Source organism: Macaca nemestrina, chromosome 16, assembly GCF_043159975.1.
Source record: "Macaca nemestrina isolate mMacNem1 chromosome 16, mMacNem.hap1, whole genome shotgun sequence".
Taxonomy (NCBI): Eukaryota; Metazoa; Chordata; class Mammalia; order Primates; family Cercopithecidae; genus Macaca; species Macaca nemestrina.
The window spans coordinates 99662612-99681202 of NC_092140.1; the positions used below are offsets into that span (position 1 = coordinate 99662612).

General features: G+C 46.8%; 1 long non-coding RNA gene across 1 annotated transcript in view; it reads right to left on the reverse strand.

Moving 5' to 3' along the window:
• LOC105490221 (uncharacterized) overlaps positions 1 to 18591 on the reverse strand; it is a 42313-nt gene that overhangs the window by 22333 nt on the left and 1389 nt on the right. The gene's annotated exons all lie outside the window — the stretch shown is intronic.

Consider the following 18591-nt stretch of genomic DNA (forward strand, 5'->3'; position numbering starts at 1 on the left):
TGTTGGCCAGCCTGATCTCGAACTCCTGACCTCAAGTGATCCACCTGCCTTGGCCTCCCAAAGTGGTGGGATTTCAGGTGTGAGCCACTACAACCAGCCTCAAACAGTATCTTGAAGGCTCAAAGTAGATGGAGGATTGGTGAGTAAGGGAAATTGGCAATGTAGGAAATTGCACCTCACTGTAGGGGGCAAGGATGCTGACAGATGTCTCTGCCTGGCTGCTTCCCTCCCGTGCAAGGGGAGTGGTGATAGCGCCCACTCTCCCTTCGGATGGAAGGGGTCTGTTTGAGTGGAGCATTTGGAACAGCGCCTGGCACAGAGGCAGCTCTCACGCATGCTCTAGCTGTTTTACTGAGCTGGAACTTTCTGTCCCTCTCCTGATGCCTTTTCTCAATCTCTCCTGCTGTCCCTCCTGGAGAGAAAGTCCCTGATGTACCCTGGGGGCTGCACCCAGGTGGGGTAGGGGAGGCATAAGCCTGGCTTCCCAGAGCCCTGAGGGCTGGGCTGGCGGTGGAGGCTAGGGATGGTCTCATCATTTCATCAGCTGACACTCACTTCTAACATCACTTCACCCCGCCCCCAGTGGCACCTGGTGTCCCTGAGATCCCGTGTCCATCTCAGACTCTCCAGAAGGTGAGGGAAGAGGAAGCTAGAGCGTAATTCTCGTTGTGTGACCTTTCCATGAACCGCCTGCTCTTGGCCCCAACCCTAACCCCCTTCGCCTTTCTAGGGACCTGAAGAGGCCCCCTGAGTGCTGGCCTTCTCTGCACTCTAGGTTGCATAGCAGGAATCATCTTGTTTCTTCAGCTACCCTTCCCCCTTGAAACTCTTCATTTTGTGAATCAACAATCACTATGTATATCAAAACCCCACACACACGAAGAAGGTGCCTCTTTGGAGATGCCTTGGCCTTGCTGCCGCCCCAGACCCTCATCTCCTTGTCCCCTGCACGTAACTATTTTGGTCGGGTTTTGCTGCTTCTTGGTCTGTCCTATTCCCTCCACCTGCCTTCAGAGGGACTGAGGTTTTAGATTTTCCTGCTCTGCTAAATTTGTGTCTACTCATTTCATCTTCCAAATCTTGGTTGAAGTGTTTTGTCTTCTCCTTCTGCCATGTTGCCTTCTTCTGCATTTGTGCTTAAAAAAATGTTTTTTTACTGTCACTTAGTAAAGTTTTTTGAAGGAATGGAGAAAAATGCGTTGCCAAACCAAACGTGAGTCTGCTCACCCAGTGATCAGAAAAAGCCAAACGCCGGCACTGGGATTTGCAGCAAGAGAAAGTGAGGAACTGCCTCAGAGCATGTTTGATTTCAGTCTCTCTGAGGTCTACGAGACTGTGGTCAGCATTTTCAATGGGCGAGGGTCCTGGTTTCTGAAAAACAGCTCCAGGACATATGTCAAGAAGTTATCTTTAGTTTCTGTAGGGAACCAAATATCTTGTGACTCTGACTTATGTGGGTGGTTATTGTTGAAGTTATGATTATCTTCTTGTTTAGCAGGTTATTAATTTGCTTCCCTAACTGCTGGTTGCAGGGTTTGCCTGGAATTTCCCTTAGAGATTGAAAATCTTTTCTTTGTTTCCATGCTGGGGTGGAGGGTAGCCCAGCAGGGCCCTACGAGGGGATCCCTACTCTATGTCAAAATTTCCGGGAGATGGCCAGGTGCGGTGGCTCATGCCTGTAATCCCAGCACTTTGGGAGGCCGAGGTGAGCAGATCACCTGAGATCGGGAGTTCGAGACCAGCCTCACCAACATGGAGAAACCCCATCTCTACTAAAAATACAAAATTAGCCGGGTGTAGTGGCGCATGCCTGTAATCCCAGCTACTTGGGAAGCTGAGGCAGGAGAATCGCTTGAACCTGGGCGGCAGAGGTTGCGGTGAGCAGAGATCATGCCATTGCACTCCAGCCTGGTTAACAAGAGTGAAACTTGTTAACTCTAAAAAAAAAAAAAAAAAAAAAAAAAAACAAATCCAGGAGATTTCATTCTTGCTCTTTCATTCTCTCTCGAACACCTTATAAATTGTAAAATATAACTTACTGAAAAATACACAAAGCTTGTGTGTATAGTTTACACCTAAAGCCTAAACACCCAAGGAACCATCACCCAAGGTCCAGATGCAAAACACAATTGGTCTTCTGGGTTCCTCACTCGTCCCTGGCCGGTCACAGCTGCCTCCCACTGAGGGCACACGTGGAAGGAAGCCACTGATGGGCACATAGGACTCTGAGCTACTCTCTTTTTTCCTTTTCTTTTCTTTTTTTTGAGACAGGATCTTGCTCTGTCGCTCGATATGGAGTGCAGTGGCACGATCTTAGCTCACTGCAAGCTGCGCCTCCTGAGTTCAAGCAATTCTCCTGCCTCAGCTTCCCGAGTAGCTGGGATTACAGGCATGCACCACTACACCCGGCTAATTTTGTATTTTTAGTAGAGACGGGGTTTCTCCATGTTGGTCAGGCTTGTCTTGAACTCCTGACCTCAGGTGATCTGCCTGCCTTGGTCTCCCAAAGTGCTGGGATTACAGGCGTGAGCCACCGCACCTGGCCAACTCTGGGCTACTCTTATAATCATGTATGTTTATAATTATTTCAAAATAAAAGTTTAAAATATATGTATGTAATGTGTGACATGTGCATCAAAATGTGATTTGACTTTTATATCCTTTGTGAGAATTAAAACACAGTCCCTCTTTTCCTGGGTTTGGGGGACACTTCAAGGCTCCCATCGGATGCCTGAAACCATGTATAATACTGAACGCTATGTGTCCTCTCGTGAATTTCTTTTTCCTTATTCACAATTTCACGGATAGAAGATCTGTTCTTATCGTAGATCTTAGCAACCTCAGCATAGGATTTTTTCTTTCCTTATTTCCTTATTTTTTTTTCTTTCCTTCTTTCTTTCTTTCCTTATTTCCTTATTTTTTTCTTTCCCTTATTTCCTTATCGAGAATTTTTGCCTTTTCACTTAAAGGAAGTACCTTATGGCTTGTCTTTGGCATGTCCAATTTGCCAGCATCGTTGCATCATTACTCTTGTGCTTTGGGGCTACTATTAAGTAAAATAAGGGTTCCTTGACACGAGCAACACGATATTGCAACAGTTGATCCTAAATGACTCACAGGCAGGGCGTGTAGCCAATGTGCATCCGCCGGACAAAGGGAGCCATGTCCCATGAGGGATGGAGTGAGATTTCATCACACTCTTCAGAATGGTGTGCAATGTAAAACTTGTAAGTTGTTTATTTCTGGGTTTTTCCATTCAATATTTTCAGACTGAAGTGGACCACAGGTAACTGAAACCATGGAAAGCGACACTGAGGATAAAGGAGGCTCCCATAAATTCACAGGCCAGAAGAGTCCTTTGAAAAGCCAAGTGTGTTCATTGTGATTCTTCTTTGGAAAATATGATCACCGCAGGTTTTGTGGTTTTTTTGTTTGTTTGTTTGTTTGTTTGGAGTCCCGCTCTGTTGTCCAGGCTGGAGTGCAGTGGCACAATCTCTGCTCACTGCAACCTCTGCCTCCTGGGTTCAAGAGATTCTCCTGTCTCAGACTCCCAAGTAGCTGGGATTGCAGGTATCCATGACCACGCCCAGCTAATTTTTGTATTTTTAGTAGAGACAGGGTTTCACCAGGTTGGCCAGGTTGGTCTTGAACTCCTGACCTCAGGTGATCCACCCGCCTCGGCCTCCCAAAGTGCTAGGATTACAGGCATGATTCACCATGCCCAGCCTCACCATAGGTTTTAAAGAAAAGTAGGCAGACAAGGAAAGGAAGGTAATGCAAAAAATATTTTAAAACTCTGTAATTAATAAAAACCCCTATGATATAAGTACTATGATGATCTCCATTTCAGTGATGAGAATATAGGAGCATTATGTGAGTTGCCCAAGTCACACAGCACGCGGGTGGGGAGGCGGCCTTTGTTCTCTTGCTGTTACTCAAATCATGGCACCTGATCACTTCCTCAGAGATGCTTTGCCTCTGGAGCCACCTAAAACCACCTTCTCCTCTCCTTTTCTCTCTCCTTGGCCTGGCTTGTTTTCCTCCCTAGGGTTTATTAGCAACTGACATTGTATCATACAATTACTGTGTTCTTTTTATGGGCTACCTCCCTCTCACCAAGTATAAGCTTCATGAGAGGCTTTGTCTGTCTTGTTTATCTCTGTTTCCTAGTGCCCAGAAAAACAACTGACACGTAGCAGGCACTCAATAAGTGCTGAGTTAATACATTAATAATAAAGTGAAATTTTAAAACAAAGGAATGCACGTTAACCCTTAAGAGAAAAATAGCTCTATGGGAGTATCCTAAATAGAATACCTTCACACTTAATTTAACACAAGAGCCAGGGAAAAAAATTATCTTCCTAATTAAGTATTTTTTTCAAAATCTTAGAAAACAATAAATATCAGAAAACAATATAAATACTTGCAGGTAGCATAATATTTAACAGGGCATCTAACATTTCCTATTAGATTCATGCCCTTAAGAAGTCAGTAATTTAATAAGTGTAACAGTTGTCATGAAAATTACACTACCTGTGAACACTCAGCATCTGAATCCACATATTAGAATCTGCTCCAGCCTTTGGAGACAGCTGCCCCTCGTGTTCCAGCACTGTCAATGTGCCTTCTGCTGCAAACCCTGGGAACATGGCACACACTTTGGGAAATGTATTTAGCAGTCATCCCAGTTGGTTAGGACATTCCCAAAGTGCAGTACACGTAAGAAAATATATTACTTTAAAAGAAATATGTTATCTGTACTCTAGGAAGTGTACTTGGCACTGTTGTGAGTTGGCCCAAGGAAGCCTGAGGATGTTACGTTGAGAGCGTCTGTAGGGTAAGGCAGCACAGAAAGTCATTTAGAAGTAATCGATTTTTCAAGTAGAACTGAACTTTGAAGGCATTCTTTTCACACCCCAATCCTTCTGACACCTCCCACCTCACTACCGCAGAGTCAGGAGTAATTTCCAGACAGCAGACGGTTGCAGTAGAACAGCACGGGCTTTGTCTGCACAGTGTGGGTCTCCAGAATCTCCCACTCCAGAGAGGCAAATCTAGCTTAGTGGGACAGAGTGAGGACCCTCTGTCGGGCTCTTGGGACAAGTTGCTCAGCATCTTTGTTCCTCCATTTCCTCATTGCAAAATGCAGATAATGACAGTACTTACCCAATGGGGTTGGGATGAGTATTAAGTAAGTCAATTCCTGCAGGCACCTAATAAACATTTACTGGGCCTGTCTCGCTGGAACAGAAGCTTCCTGAAGGCAAAGATTTTGTCCACTCTGTGTACTGTAGTTTATCAGTGCCTAGATCAGGGCTGGCATGTGGTGAGTGCTCATTCAAATATTTGTGGCATGAATGAATGAAAAATTCTAGCATAGCAAGGATCTATGCAGCAGCAGCATAGAAAGAGCAGTAGCTATATTTATAGAAATAATGAGGAGAAATTAACAGTTCACATCTCAATGTAAGCAATCACAAAGGAAGAGCTCTGTCTACAATTGGCAAATCAACCCTGATAGAAAGGAAGTAGCACTCCATTGCCAGGTGGCGCAGGATTGGAATAGTGCATGGCATGTAAGAGAACCAGAACCAGGGCAACAAATAGAAAAGACTTTCTTGTAGTCACTCCTGGATAAAGATATTGACTTCTTGGTGAGGAGGGATTAGATGTTAAGGCCCACACAAGGTTGCAGTTTCCCTAGTATTTGAGGACAACCAGCATGCCTTTGCTACATCTTCTTTTTCTAGTCTACCTGTGCCGTCTCCTTCACCCAGTCCGTGTGATGTGATTCTCTGAGTCCTCGCTACCCCCGATGTCTCATCCTTATCTACTTCCTGGCTGTCTTAACGTGCAGTTCTGGATGGGAAAGTCAGCACGCTACCCAGCCAGTGCAGGAAACAGCAGGAGTTCTAGCAACCGTGCTTTTATTCATACCCCCTGGCATGCAGTAGCTGTTACAGCAACCGCTTCACACGATTCACAGTGAGCGCCTCATCAGCGATTTGCCCTGAGTCAACTCAACTACCAAATCCTCTGCACGTGGCCTTCTTTCATGTCAGAGAGCTGCCTGCCGGCTCCGGAAGAACTAAGTATCTCAGTGAGTCAGTGGAACATTTTTTATTTGAAAAGTTATATTCATCTTTTTCCATTATAAAAAATATAATTATGTAACTGAAAATTTTGAAAATAAAGAAAAAAATTTTCCCTGACCCTGCCAGGCTACACAATCACTGTTAATGTTTTAGCAAATTTCGTGACATGTTTTTTTATGTCTCCTAGAGTTGCACTAATAACTTTTGACTTCAAATCCTGATTTTTTCCAGTGATTTTGGCATTTTCTCATCATTTGTTTTTTATTTTATTTTTGAGACAGAGTCTCACTGTCACCCAAGCTGGAGTACAGTGGCACAATCTCAGCTCACTGCAACCTCCGCCTTCTGGGTTCAAGCAATTCTCGTGTCTCAGCCTCCTGAGTAGCTGGGAGTACAGGCACCTGCCATCACGCCCAGCTAAGTTTTTTGTATTTTTAGTAGATATAGGGTTTTACCATGTTGGCCAGGCTGGTCTCAAACTCCTGGCCTCAAGTGACCCGCCAGCCTCAGCCTCCCAAAGTGCTGAGATTTCAGGCATGAACCACCATTCCTGGCCTTCTCATCATTTGTAATGGCTGAATAATATTCCTTACCGTGTACTTAACCATGATCCTATCACTGAATATTGAAACTGTTAACTGTTTTTTATGTTAATGAGTAATGCTGTAATAGACATAGTCAAGCAGTCATGAATGTAGATTTTTCAGAATTTCGGTTGATTTACTTTGGTAAATTCCCAGAGGCAGAATTCCTTACCCTGGAGTAGGGAAGAGATACACTTTTTTACTAGAGACCAACAGACTTAGCTGTGTGCTGAGAAAATCAAGTTACCCACTTCCAAGCAAGCCCTGAAGTAATTTTTACTATTTAAAAGTGCTTTTAAATAGCAAACGTTCTTAGAAAAGCGAACGATCAGGCAGCATTAAACAAATGTGAAAGCCACACTCTGTGGTTGCTTGTTTGAGTAGGTTGCTGTCTCCATGCCCGCCTCCCCGGTGAATGGAGTGAGGGAATTAAAGTGTCCTTTTCCATCGTACGCTCTGAGATCTATGATCTATATTTCATGTCAAGTTGCAGAGGAAGTAGAATTGATAGATCCTATGGGCTCGGCTCCCTCCTTAGCCCTCCCCCGCTTTGTTATAGAAAGCCCATTTAAATGACTGTCAGCATAATCGATGAAGGACACAATTGTTGTGGACACTGGTGTTTTGCCTACAGAGGCATGAAAGGCCCGGGAGTGCCCTTTCGCTCACCCACACGGTTCTCCCAGCTCGTTCAAGAGGTCAAGAGGCAGGAAAGCTCATTAGCCCTCACCCCACATGCACTGAGTGGGAAAGCTGGGCTGCCTGGAAATGCTCATTCCTCCCAATTTCAACATCAGGAACGGTTTATAATGACTGGGGAATTCCTTCACTGAATGGCTATGGAAATCAATGTGCCAAGATCAAGGTTAGGGAATGACCTAAGGCATGGTTTGTTCATCTAAGAATGGGAACCCACCAGCTCCCTTCTCCCTCCCAGTCAGGCCTTTCATGTGGGGGTGTCTTGTGCCCCCCTCCCCACAAACCTCCTGGACCCCTTGACACTGGTCCCTTCGCAGGTATCTGTTTTGATGGGAGGAAATGGCTGGGCTTCCCTGTCACACAAGTCAGTCACCCTGTGCTCAGAAAGCTCTGAAAGAGGCTGGCAGGATGGGCTGCGTGTGGACAGCCTGCAGACACTAGAAAACCTGGGTGCCTCGGGATGTACAGACCATTGGCAGCGCTGTCTGCTATCCTGCAAACCGTCTTGCCCTTTGCATTTCCTGTCTCTTGACTGAGGAGCGAAGAAAGGCAGGCAGGAAGCTGGCCTGAGGCAGAGTCACAGGATAGAAGGCTGAATTCCCCCCTGCCGGGCTGTTGTGTGCAGTACAGCCCAGGTACTCCTTGCTCCTCCTTTGCATCCTCCTGATGAGGGCGTTACCATGGATCCAGTGCTAAGTGGAGGGATGCTGAGGCTAGGATCCCACCCAGCTGCTATCCAGGTTCCGTCCTCGCCCAGGGCTGGCTCCTTCTCTCCAGGCCAAGGGGCCTGCTCCTCTCCAGGCGAGTCAGCCACCCCAGGTTGCCACTCTGGAAACCAGTTCACAACCAGGGCGTCTTTTGGGTATCTTCTAGAAGGGGAATGGGCATCCAGTCAGCCAGAATGACTAAGGGATCCCGTGGAGCTGGCTGAGCCCCGACCTGCATGCCGGACATAAAAGGAGGGAGCCCCGAGAATGGCCTTCGTACCTTGCCTGCCATCCTACCTGCCTGTAGCCACTTCTGTGTGGTCAGAGCATCAGCTGTGACCGCCAGGGCCTGTGAACCTCACCTCTGCTGAACTGCCAGGCAGTTCTCCCTCCTGCCCTGGGCAAGGCCCGACACAGGAAAGCAGAATGGAGAGTATGGGGCAGGCTGGCAAACTTCCTTAGCCAAACGGCCACTTCACTCCCTCATGGGATAGTATTTGTCCTGACAGGATACTCCACATCATTTGCAGCAGGAAAACCTGTTTTTTTAAAACTTGTTTTAATTTTTTTTTCTTTTTTTTTTTTTTTTTGAGACAGGGTCTCACTCTCTCACCCAGACTGGAGTGCAGTGGTGCCATCTCAGCTCACCTCAACCTCGGCCTCCCAGGTTCAAGTGATTCTCCTGCTTCAGCCTCCCGAGTAGCTGGGATTGCAGATGCATGCCACTACCACCCAGCTAATTTTTATATTTTCAGTAGAGACGGGGTTTCATCATGGTGGCCAGGCTGGTCTCGAACTCTTGGCCTCAAATGATCCACCGGCCTCAGCCTCCCAAAGTGCTGGGATTATCTTTGCTGCATCTTCTCTCTTTTTTTTTTTTTTTTTTTTGAGATGGGGTCTCACTGTGTTGCCCAGGCTGGAGTACAGTGGCACGATCTTGGCTCACCACAACCTCCACCTCCTGGGTTCAAGCGATTCTCCTGCCTCAGCCTCTTGAGTAGCTGGGACTACAGGCACACGCCACCATGCCTGGCTAATTTTTATATTTTTAGTAGAGACAGGGTTTTACTATGTTGGCCAGGCTGGTCTCAAACTCCTGACCTCGTGATCCGCCTGCGTCGGCCTCCCAAAGTGCTGGGATTACAAGCATGAGCCACCTCGCTCGGCCTGCTGCATCTTCTTAAGATAAAATAAAGGTGCAAATCAGATTAGGACAAGTCGAGAACTAAAGTGAATGTGTTACTGTATTTATCTTCTTGTATGTTAGCTAGGCGCTAAATGCACTAAACTCTCATGTGTGCAAAACACATCCTCTCAGGCCTCACCAACACATCTGGAGTGCTTACTGTGGACCACGCATGCTTGTGCATGGACTTCTCATTTAGTCCTCACAAAGGCCCAGGGAGGGGCATATTATTGTTCCTGCCTGAAGATGAGGACAAGGGAAGATGGGATAATTGGCCAGTGTCACATAGTGGGCAACTCAGTGAGCCAGGATTCCAACCCAAAGGGTCCAAAGACCTTTTGACACTCGGGCCCCAGGCTTGCTGCACAGGCACCACTCCAGAGAGCGCAGGCTGTGTCCTCCTAGCAGCGTTGGGAGGTGGCAGGGAACCGAGGGTAACAGGTTAGACTAGAAAATTTAGTTCCTCTCTGCTTTTAACTGCCAGCTCCCAGTTTTTCTTCGGGAAAATCACTCAGGCCCTCCGGGTTTGAGTTGCATTGTCTGTGAAACACTTCACAGAGCACTGGCCTCAAAGTTATTTTCTAGCTGTAACAGCCTGCGAGTCTGTGAAACCGATTGTTAACTGCACGACACACGGATGCCTAGAGAATGTGCACGGCCCAGCAGCTCAGACCATTACTGCGGAAAGAAAGAAAAGCATCATGGCCGCTGCTTCCCGCTCCTGACAGTGAGTCACATTTAATGTTATTATAATAACAGAGCTGTCATTTCCACACCTCTTTGTGGACTGTCATGTCTACTGTCAGGGGTGCTGAAAGACTCCGGTGATGTAGTCACTCTTTGTAGGGGTCCTTCCCCAGGGAACACCCGTCAACAGAAAACACTGCGTTTCACTCAGCTGCTATTAATATTTACCGCTGGAGGCCCTCTCTCCCTAAGGCGCCTTGCTTTCGAGATTCTGGTTGCATTCAACAGACATTACAAGTTCCCAGCAGAGAGGAAATACAAGGCGCCTGCTGCAGTCATCGCAGTGGGGCCATGCTGGGCAGACAGATGGGCTTTCTCATCTCCCGAGGACCCGAGGTCCAACAGCAGGTAGGGGCCCGAGCTAGCTGGCACTGGCACCCCCTCCAACCCCGCCCTGCACTAGTCAGGTCTAGAAATGGCACCTGCTTTCCAGTTGGAGAAAGCAAATGTGTCCTGGCATTGCCCCATGTCACTTTGGGGTACATTGACAAGTCTGGAAAAATTATATTCTGTTGTGGATTCAGGGCAAGTGAATGGATGCAACTTTGATTCCAAAAGTGGTTCCACCGGGGCTCTCAATTTTTACCCAGTTCTTGCCATCAGAGTGGAAAGGCCTCAGCCTTAAGGGCTTCGTGAATTCTGCTGCCTGTTAAGTTACTCACAAATTGCCGGACTATCAGGGGAGAGTTGGGGTTTAAAGCATCTCTTATTGGCTGCCAGCCACAGTTTCACATACTATTGGAATTCAATATTAACAATGACTTCTTGGAGACAGGAAGTGTCTGAAATTGCTGTCTAGAAAACTGAGGCTCAATGGATTTCTTAATAAATATGTAGAGTGAGAACTTCTGTGAATCCGTGCTGACTAACGCTGAATGGTACTTACATTGATTGCATTCTTGGTATTCCAAAGCCAAGTCAGACCAACCTGTGAACCAAATGTTTTCTCGTGGGAGGTAGAATTGCAAGGGCTTGCCAGAGCCAGCTGGGAAGTGAGCTAGTGCAGCTCTCAAACTCATCCACTTTCTCCCCAGAGCCACTTGATTCATGCTGGTTATCTTGGAGACAAAACTAAAGCTTCTGGTAGGAGTTGGATTTTATTTCTTTAAGACTATTAGAAGACTAAGATTAGAGGGTGTATGGCCTGTTCTGTGCAGGTACTGGGGATTCAGTAGTCAAGACAGCCCCACTCCTTGCCCTCGCAGACTTAGTCCAGAGATGACACTAAGGTGTGGTCATTACCATCCTGCAGGGTGTCCTGGGGTTTTTGGAGACAGGCTCCCTTAAGGAAGTGGAGTGATATATAAGGGATATGGATGCTCCCTGAGGGATGTAGACTGTCCCTAGTTGATGAAGGTGAACGAGTTTGTGTTTCAGGCAGAAGAAACAGCATACTGAAAGGGCCAAACATAGGACACAGAACAAAAGGCAACCAATGACCAAGTGTGAGTCGGGGAGTGGGATTGCTTGAAGGAGTAGATGGTTGATAGGAGCAGGAGCCAGGCAATGGAGATCTTGGAAGTTGGATGAGAGTCTGGACTTGATACTAGAACAGGGTTTCTTGGCTTTGGCACTACTTACATCTGGGGCTTGATCATGGTTTGTTGTGAGGCAGGGCAGGAGGCCGTCCTGGACATTGTGCGATGTTCTGCAGCATTTCTGGCTGGACTTACAACATGCCAGTGTCACCTCCCAGTCATGACAATCGAAAATGTCTCCAGTCATTGCCCAGTGTCCCCTGGGTGATGAAGTTGCCCCCTGTTGAGAATCATTGCTCCAGGGGCAATGGGGAGCCACGGAGGGCTTTTGAGCAGCAGCTCACAGCAGGAACTCTACAGTCTTCGTTGCTACAGCCATTTCCTCTCTGCCTTGAGCTGAGCTTCTCGTGAGCATCGGAAGTTGTAGGAGAAAAAGAAGTTGATGTGCCTTTCTGCTATGGGTATTTTTCAGAAACTGGAACTATCAAAACTTTCCTCTTCTGATGAATTGGTATACTTACTTTTATAACATAAAGAACCCTATCCTTTTCCCTCTTTGCTTTGGTGGTCAGAGAGCTTAGAATTACTGTTTCTACTCAGTTGCATGGGCCTCTCTGGATTGGTGAAAGTCTAAGTTGCCTACCCAGGCCCTGTAGTTTGCAGACATCAGTCAAGTGGGGGTGGGAGGGCAGGGGCGGGCGCCACAAGGCCTGGAGGCTGCGCGTCTCTGTCTTCCCTCCAGAGGGCAGCAGGCCCTCAGCTCCCACTATGGGGCCATTGCAGAATCTTTGGATTGTTCAAGAAACACAGGAATCCAGGTTTCTATGTAAAACCTCCCAAGTTTATATATTGGCAATAAATTCAAATGTTCAAATGTCTGTAAGACAAGCACCAGGTCAAATCAAATTGTCTTGGGGCTATTTTCTGCTCAAGGGCCAGTTTGTGACTCTTTTTTTTTTTTGAGACAGTCAGTCTGTGGCCGGGGCACAATCTCTGCACACTACAACCTCTGCCTCCTGGGTTCAAGCGATTCTCGTGCCTCAGCCTCCCGAGTAGCTGGAACTACACTACAGGGTGCCCGCCACTACACCCAGCTAATGTTTGTATTTTTAGTAGAGATGGGGTTTCACCATGTTGGTCAGGCTGGTCTCGAACTCCTGACCTCAGGTGATCTGCCCACCTCAGCCCCCAAAGTGCTGGGATTACAGGCGTGAGCCACCGTGCCCGGCCTTCAGTTTGTGACCTCTTGTTGGGTATTTTTTTGTTTTGATGTTTTAAAACACACACACACACACACACACACACACATATATACACACACACACATACACATATATTATTTCATTTATTTTATTGCTTTGCTTTGCTCTGTGTCCTGGGAACAATCAGGCTCTCTTGTTCTGTGACTTATGTGGACAGGCCCTGCCAACATTTACAGGTGGGAAGGAAGTGAGTCTGGAATACAGATTCCCCAGCTCACTCCCTGCTGGTCCTCCTGCAGGTCCTGGCTCAGGGCAGACAGCCTTGTCTCCGGCTGCCCTGCTCCTGGTCCTTCTAGGGTGGGTGAGCTGCGGACCTGTGGCATCTTCATCCTCACCCTGTTGGTTTTCCTCAACCCTGCATGGATCTTTGTGCATAGTCCCTTCATTAAGCGTCTCTTAATTATCTAACTTGAGGGTTTTGTTAGCTTCCTACCAGGGCCCATGGTTACTAAAAAATAAGTAATTTAGTGCAGAACATAGGAAAGTTGGAGGGTTGTTTATATGAACAAAACATAAATAATAGACTGGTCTCAGAGGATGTGTATTGGCTGTAAGGACGGGAAACCATAACTACATCAACAGGGAACATGCCTAGATTCCCATTCATCAGATCAAATCTGCTTCACAGGACATGATTTTGAACCTTGACTTAAAGTAGCTCATGCCATTTTCATGTAAAACTGTGTTTATCCTGTAGGAAAAGAACATGGGAAGTATGCCCTAGAGGTGAAGTGCGTGAGAAATGTCTCAGGAGCCTCACTTGCCTGTTCTCATGATTGCTTATTTTCTGTCTCCTTTGCTGGCTTCTCTTTGGTCTCTCGCTCATGGAATGCAGTCTGGATGTTTCTAGGCAGCACAGAGTAGAGGTTAAGAGCAATTGCCTTTAAATTAAGTTAATGTTTGTGCTGCCTCTTATCTTGCCTCTTATCATTTCACCTGTATCGCTGTGGAGAAGGAGGCAATTCCTTCTCTCTGAGTTTCAATGCCCTCAAAATGCAACCTCCCAGGGTGGCAGAAAGGACGAAAGAAGCAAATGTAAGGAAAACACTTATTGCTCCTAGCACAGGGGGTGCCCAGTAACTGGCAGAGATTATTAACAAATCAAGCCCTGTTGCCCAGAAAGCTGTTAACCGTTAACAGTTCGTGCTTTAATGTGAACATCTGCCCATTTACAGTATGCAATAAGCTTTATTTGGTGCCATGACCCTGAAGCGATGCATAATTCTAATTGTTCTCTGAATCATCAGAGAACGATTGAGTTAAATTCAATCTAATGTTGAATATATTCTTATTGTTTGCACGTTTGGAAAATTCCTATCATATTCTCCATCTCCAGTCCTTTGGCACTCCTCCCATGTCACGTTTCTGGAAGATTGCATATAGCAGTTCTGAGACGACATTTGCAAATCCCATTAGCAGTGTGCGATTACAATCCCTCTACGTCTAGAGACCAAAACTCACTTAAAGCAGCGTGTTGCTTCTTTCTATCTTTTCATTGACTTGGGGCTGCAGTTCTCATTTTATGTGCCAGTTTCAGTGAGAAGCTCATTCTCCCAGTGTACTCTGAACTTGCCAGGATAACAAGTTTCACCTTAAAATCAGTATGTCACTTGCTGGGACCAGAGGGCCAAACATGCTGAGTTGGGAAAAAGGAAGACCCAATGAAGCCAACACAGAGTAAAGGGAAAAAATATTGAACCCAGTCTCAGTAGCCATTGCTAACCCTGTATCCAGTGTGAGACTTGATTCTCTCTTAAAACCTGGATGACACACCCTTCCTGCAAATATAAATAACTCTATCCCTTAGCCTCTTATTCAGGGGCAAGTTGGTACAGTCACAAACCTGGATTAGAGGCTGCCACTCTCTCGTTACATGGTGCTCAGTTCCTTAACTGTGTGGCTAACAAGTTCAGCAATATCTTAGCTGGCATTTGTTGAATATTTACTACATGCCAGCACTTTACAAAGATTATCGTGCAATCCTCAAACAAACCTATGAGATGGAAGCTCTTGTTACTGTCACTTTACTGATGGGAGAGTTTGAGTGTGGCCTGGATGGAGCCCAGTGGTCCCAGCAGTACGTGATGAGCAAAGTCTCCTCTGCATTGTCTCGTTGGAGAGACAGAGCTTGGCCTGGAGAAGTGCTTACGCAGTCAAATCACACCCTGCTGACCTGCAGGAAGCAATGTGTAGGCTTAAGGGAGGTGGTCCCTGATGGAAGGCGCCAAGACGCCAAGCCAGGTGCAGCAGGACAGGAAGGGAGGGAATGAACACAAGATGGTGGGGAGAAGGTGCTCCCACCTCCCCATTGCCCTTCCCCACCTCTGGTGACCATGAGTCTACTCTCCGTTTCCATGAGTTCAATTGTTTCCATGTTTAGTTCCCACATATGAGTGATGGTTAATAGGTGCAAAAATACAGTTAGAATGAAAAAGAGCTATATTTTATATCACAACAGGGTATCTATAATTAACAATAATTTATTATATATCTAAAAATAACCAAAAGGCCCAGCACAGTGGCTCACACCTATAATACAAACACTTTGGGAGGCCGAGGCATGCAGATCGCTTGAGTCCAGGAGTTTGAGACCAGCCTGGGCAACATGATGAAAACCTGTCACTGCAAAAATGCAAAAATTAGCCAGGCATGGTGGCACATGTCTGTAGTAGTGGTTCCAGCTACTCAGGAGGCTAAGGTAGGAGGATGGTTTGAGCTCGGGAGGCAGAGGTTGCAGTGACTTGAGATCTCACCACTGCACTCCAGCCTGGGTGACAGAGTGAGACCTCATCTCAGAAACAGTGGAACTCGATTGTCCTTACACAAAGAAATGATAAATGCATGAGGTGATGGGCACCCCAAATGCCCTGCTGTGGTTATTATGCTTTGCATGCCTGTACCAGAACATCGCATGTACCCCATCAGTGTAGACCCCTATTATGTACCTGTAATAATTAAAAATCTTAAAGAGTGTTCCAAGTAAGTGAGCCGCATGCACAAAGGCCTGGGGTGGGAATGGCACATCCAAGGAACTTGAAGACGGCTGGCGTGGCTGGATCTGAGTGAGTGAGTTAGGCCATGAGATCAGAGAAATTGGCAAGGCAAGAGCTGGTCTTTGCATGTTGTGGGCCTTGGTCAAGATTTCTGATTTTATTCTGAGTGTGGTAGCAAGCCGTTAAGATTTTGAGATAAAGAGTTACATGATAAGGTTGGTGTTTTAAAAAGGTGATTCCAGCTGCTGTGTGGAGATGTGTCTGCAAATGGCGGCGGGGAAGGCGGGGAGGCAGTTGGAAGCACTATCACAGACAGGTGAGACAGGATGGCGGCTTGGACCATGTGCCGTTGTCAGGGTCAGAATCTGAGCTGAGAGTAGCACAGACAGAACCTGCTGATGGATGGAGTAATGGTTAGCACTGAGTGTCAACTTCACTGGATTGAAGGATGCAAAGTATTGTTCCTGGGTGTGTCTGTGAGGTGTTGCCAAAGGAGATTAACATTTGAGTCAGTGGACTGGGAGAAGCAGACCCACTCTCAATCTGCATGGGCACCATCTAATCAGCTGCCAGTGCAGCTAGAATAAAAGCAGACAGAAGAGTGTGGAAGGACTAGACTGGCTGAGTCTTCCCGACTTCATCCTTCTCCCTGCTGGGTGCTTCCTGCCCTCAAGCATCAGACTCCAAGTTCTTCGGCTTTTGAACCCTTGGACCTACATCAGTGGTTTGCCAGGGACTCTCAGGCCTTCGGCCATAGACTGAAGGCTGCACTGTCAGCTTCTCTAGTTTTTAGGTTTTGGGACTCAGACTGGCTTCCTTGCTCCTCAGCTTGCAGACAGCGTATTCTGGGAACTCACCTTGTGATCCTGTCAGTCAATTCTCCTTAATAAACCCCCTTCACATCTACATCTATGCTATTAGTCCTGAGCCTCTAGAGAACCCTAACAGACAGGATACAAGAGATCAGGCAAGAAAGTGGTCAGGGGGATCCCAGGGCTTGGACTGAGCAACTCGGTGAATGAGGGTATCATGCACCAAGGTGGGGAGGAGCCATTGTGGGGGCAACAGCAAGACAGTTCTGTTTGGAACATGTGAAGTTTGCAGTGGATGTGTGTGAATGTTTCCATGTCAACCTGGCTGGGTCATGGTGCTCAGATATTTGGTCAAACACCAATCTGGATGTGGCTATGAAGGTAATTGTTTAAAGGTGAGATAAACATTTAAGTCAATAGATTTTGAGTAAATCAGATGATCCTCTGTGAAGCGAATGGGCCTTATCCAATCAGATCAATTGAAGGCCTTAAAAGAAGATGACCGAGGCCTCCCAAGGAAGAAGGAATTCTGCAGCAGTCTCCCTCCAAACTCCAGCAGCATCACCTCTTTCCTGAGTCTGCAGGCTCCAAACTCCAGCAACACCACCTCTTTCCTGAGTCTGCAGGCTGCCGGCCTGCCCTTCAAATTCCAGATGTGTCAACCCCTATAATCACAGGAACCGATTCCTTAGAACAAACCTCTACACACACACACACACACACACACGTACATGCACACACACAATTAGTTCTGTTTCTCCGGAGAACCCTGATTAGTCCAACATTCTAAAACCCAGAGACAAGAGGCTAGAGTTAGAAAATTTAGCAGTCATCACCATAAACTAGAGATAATTAAAAATTTTCCAGCAGCTCTGTTTAAAAAAGTAGAAAGAATCAAAAGACATTAATTTTAACATTCTACTTAGCCTAAAATGTTATCACTTCAGCATGTAATTAACACAAAAACATTACGATTTGACATTATTTTTCCCGTATTAAGTTGCCACTGTTGGGTGTGTTTTCACAGTGACAGCACATCTCAGTTGGACTAGCCTCATTTCAAGTGCTCAGTAGCCACATGTGACTGGCAGCTGTCATATTGCATAGCTCAGCGCTAGATGGTATTGAACCTCTGGGGCTGGGCAGGAGCACTTCTAATGCATGTGCAGGTAGAGGAGAGCAGAGAACAGAGCTAAGACTGAGCCTAGGGCTTTCGAATGTTTAGAGGTTAAGAAGAGAAGGAGGATCCAGCAAAAGAGCCTGAGACCAGTGTCCAATGAGGCAAATGAGAGATGAGAGTGTGGAACCTAAAAGCCAAGAGAATAAATGGCACCAGTGGTCTATGAGATGCAGGTGAGAAGTGACCATTGGATGTGGCTAGATAGAGGTCACTGGTGACCTTGACAAGAGCAATTCAATGGAGTACTGAGATGAGAAGGTGATGAAGAGAAAGGCAGATGAGGATATGGAGAGTGAGAGTGCAACCAGCTCCCTGGAAGAGAGGAGACTGGCGTGGAAGGGAGCAGAGAGGGGGGGCGTGGCTGGAGGGAGGTGGGGACGAGGACATAGTGGGTTGTTTATGTTTTTGTTTTTGTTTGAGACAGAGTCTCGTTCTGTCACCTAGGCTGGAGTACAATGACGCGATCTCGGCTTGCTCCAACCTCCTCCTCCTGGGTTCAAGGGATTCTCCTGCCTCAGCCTCCCCAGTAGCTGGGACTACAGGCATGTGCCACCACACCCAGCTAGCTAATTTTTGTATTTTTAGTACAGACGGGTTTTCGCCATGTTGGCCAGGCTGGTCTCAAATTTCCAGCCTCAGGTGATCCACCTGCCTCGGCCTCCCAAAATGCTGGGATTACAGGTGTGAGCCACCACGCCTGGCAGGACACAGTGTTTTAAAGAGGAGGTCGTACTGCCCTGTTGGAGAGGGATTCAATACAGAAGGAGAAATGAATGGTGCAGGGAAGAGACAGCGATCAAGAGTGGGAGACAAGCCCCACTTAGGCTTAAGCTGGCATGGAGGCGGGA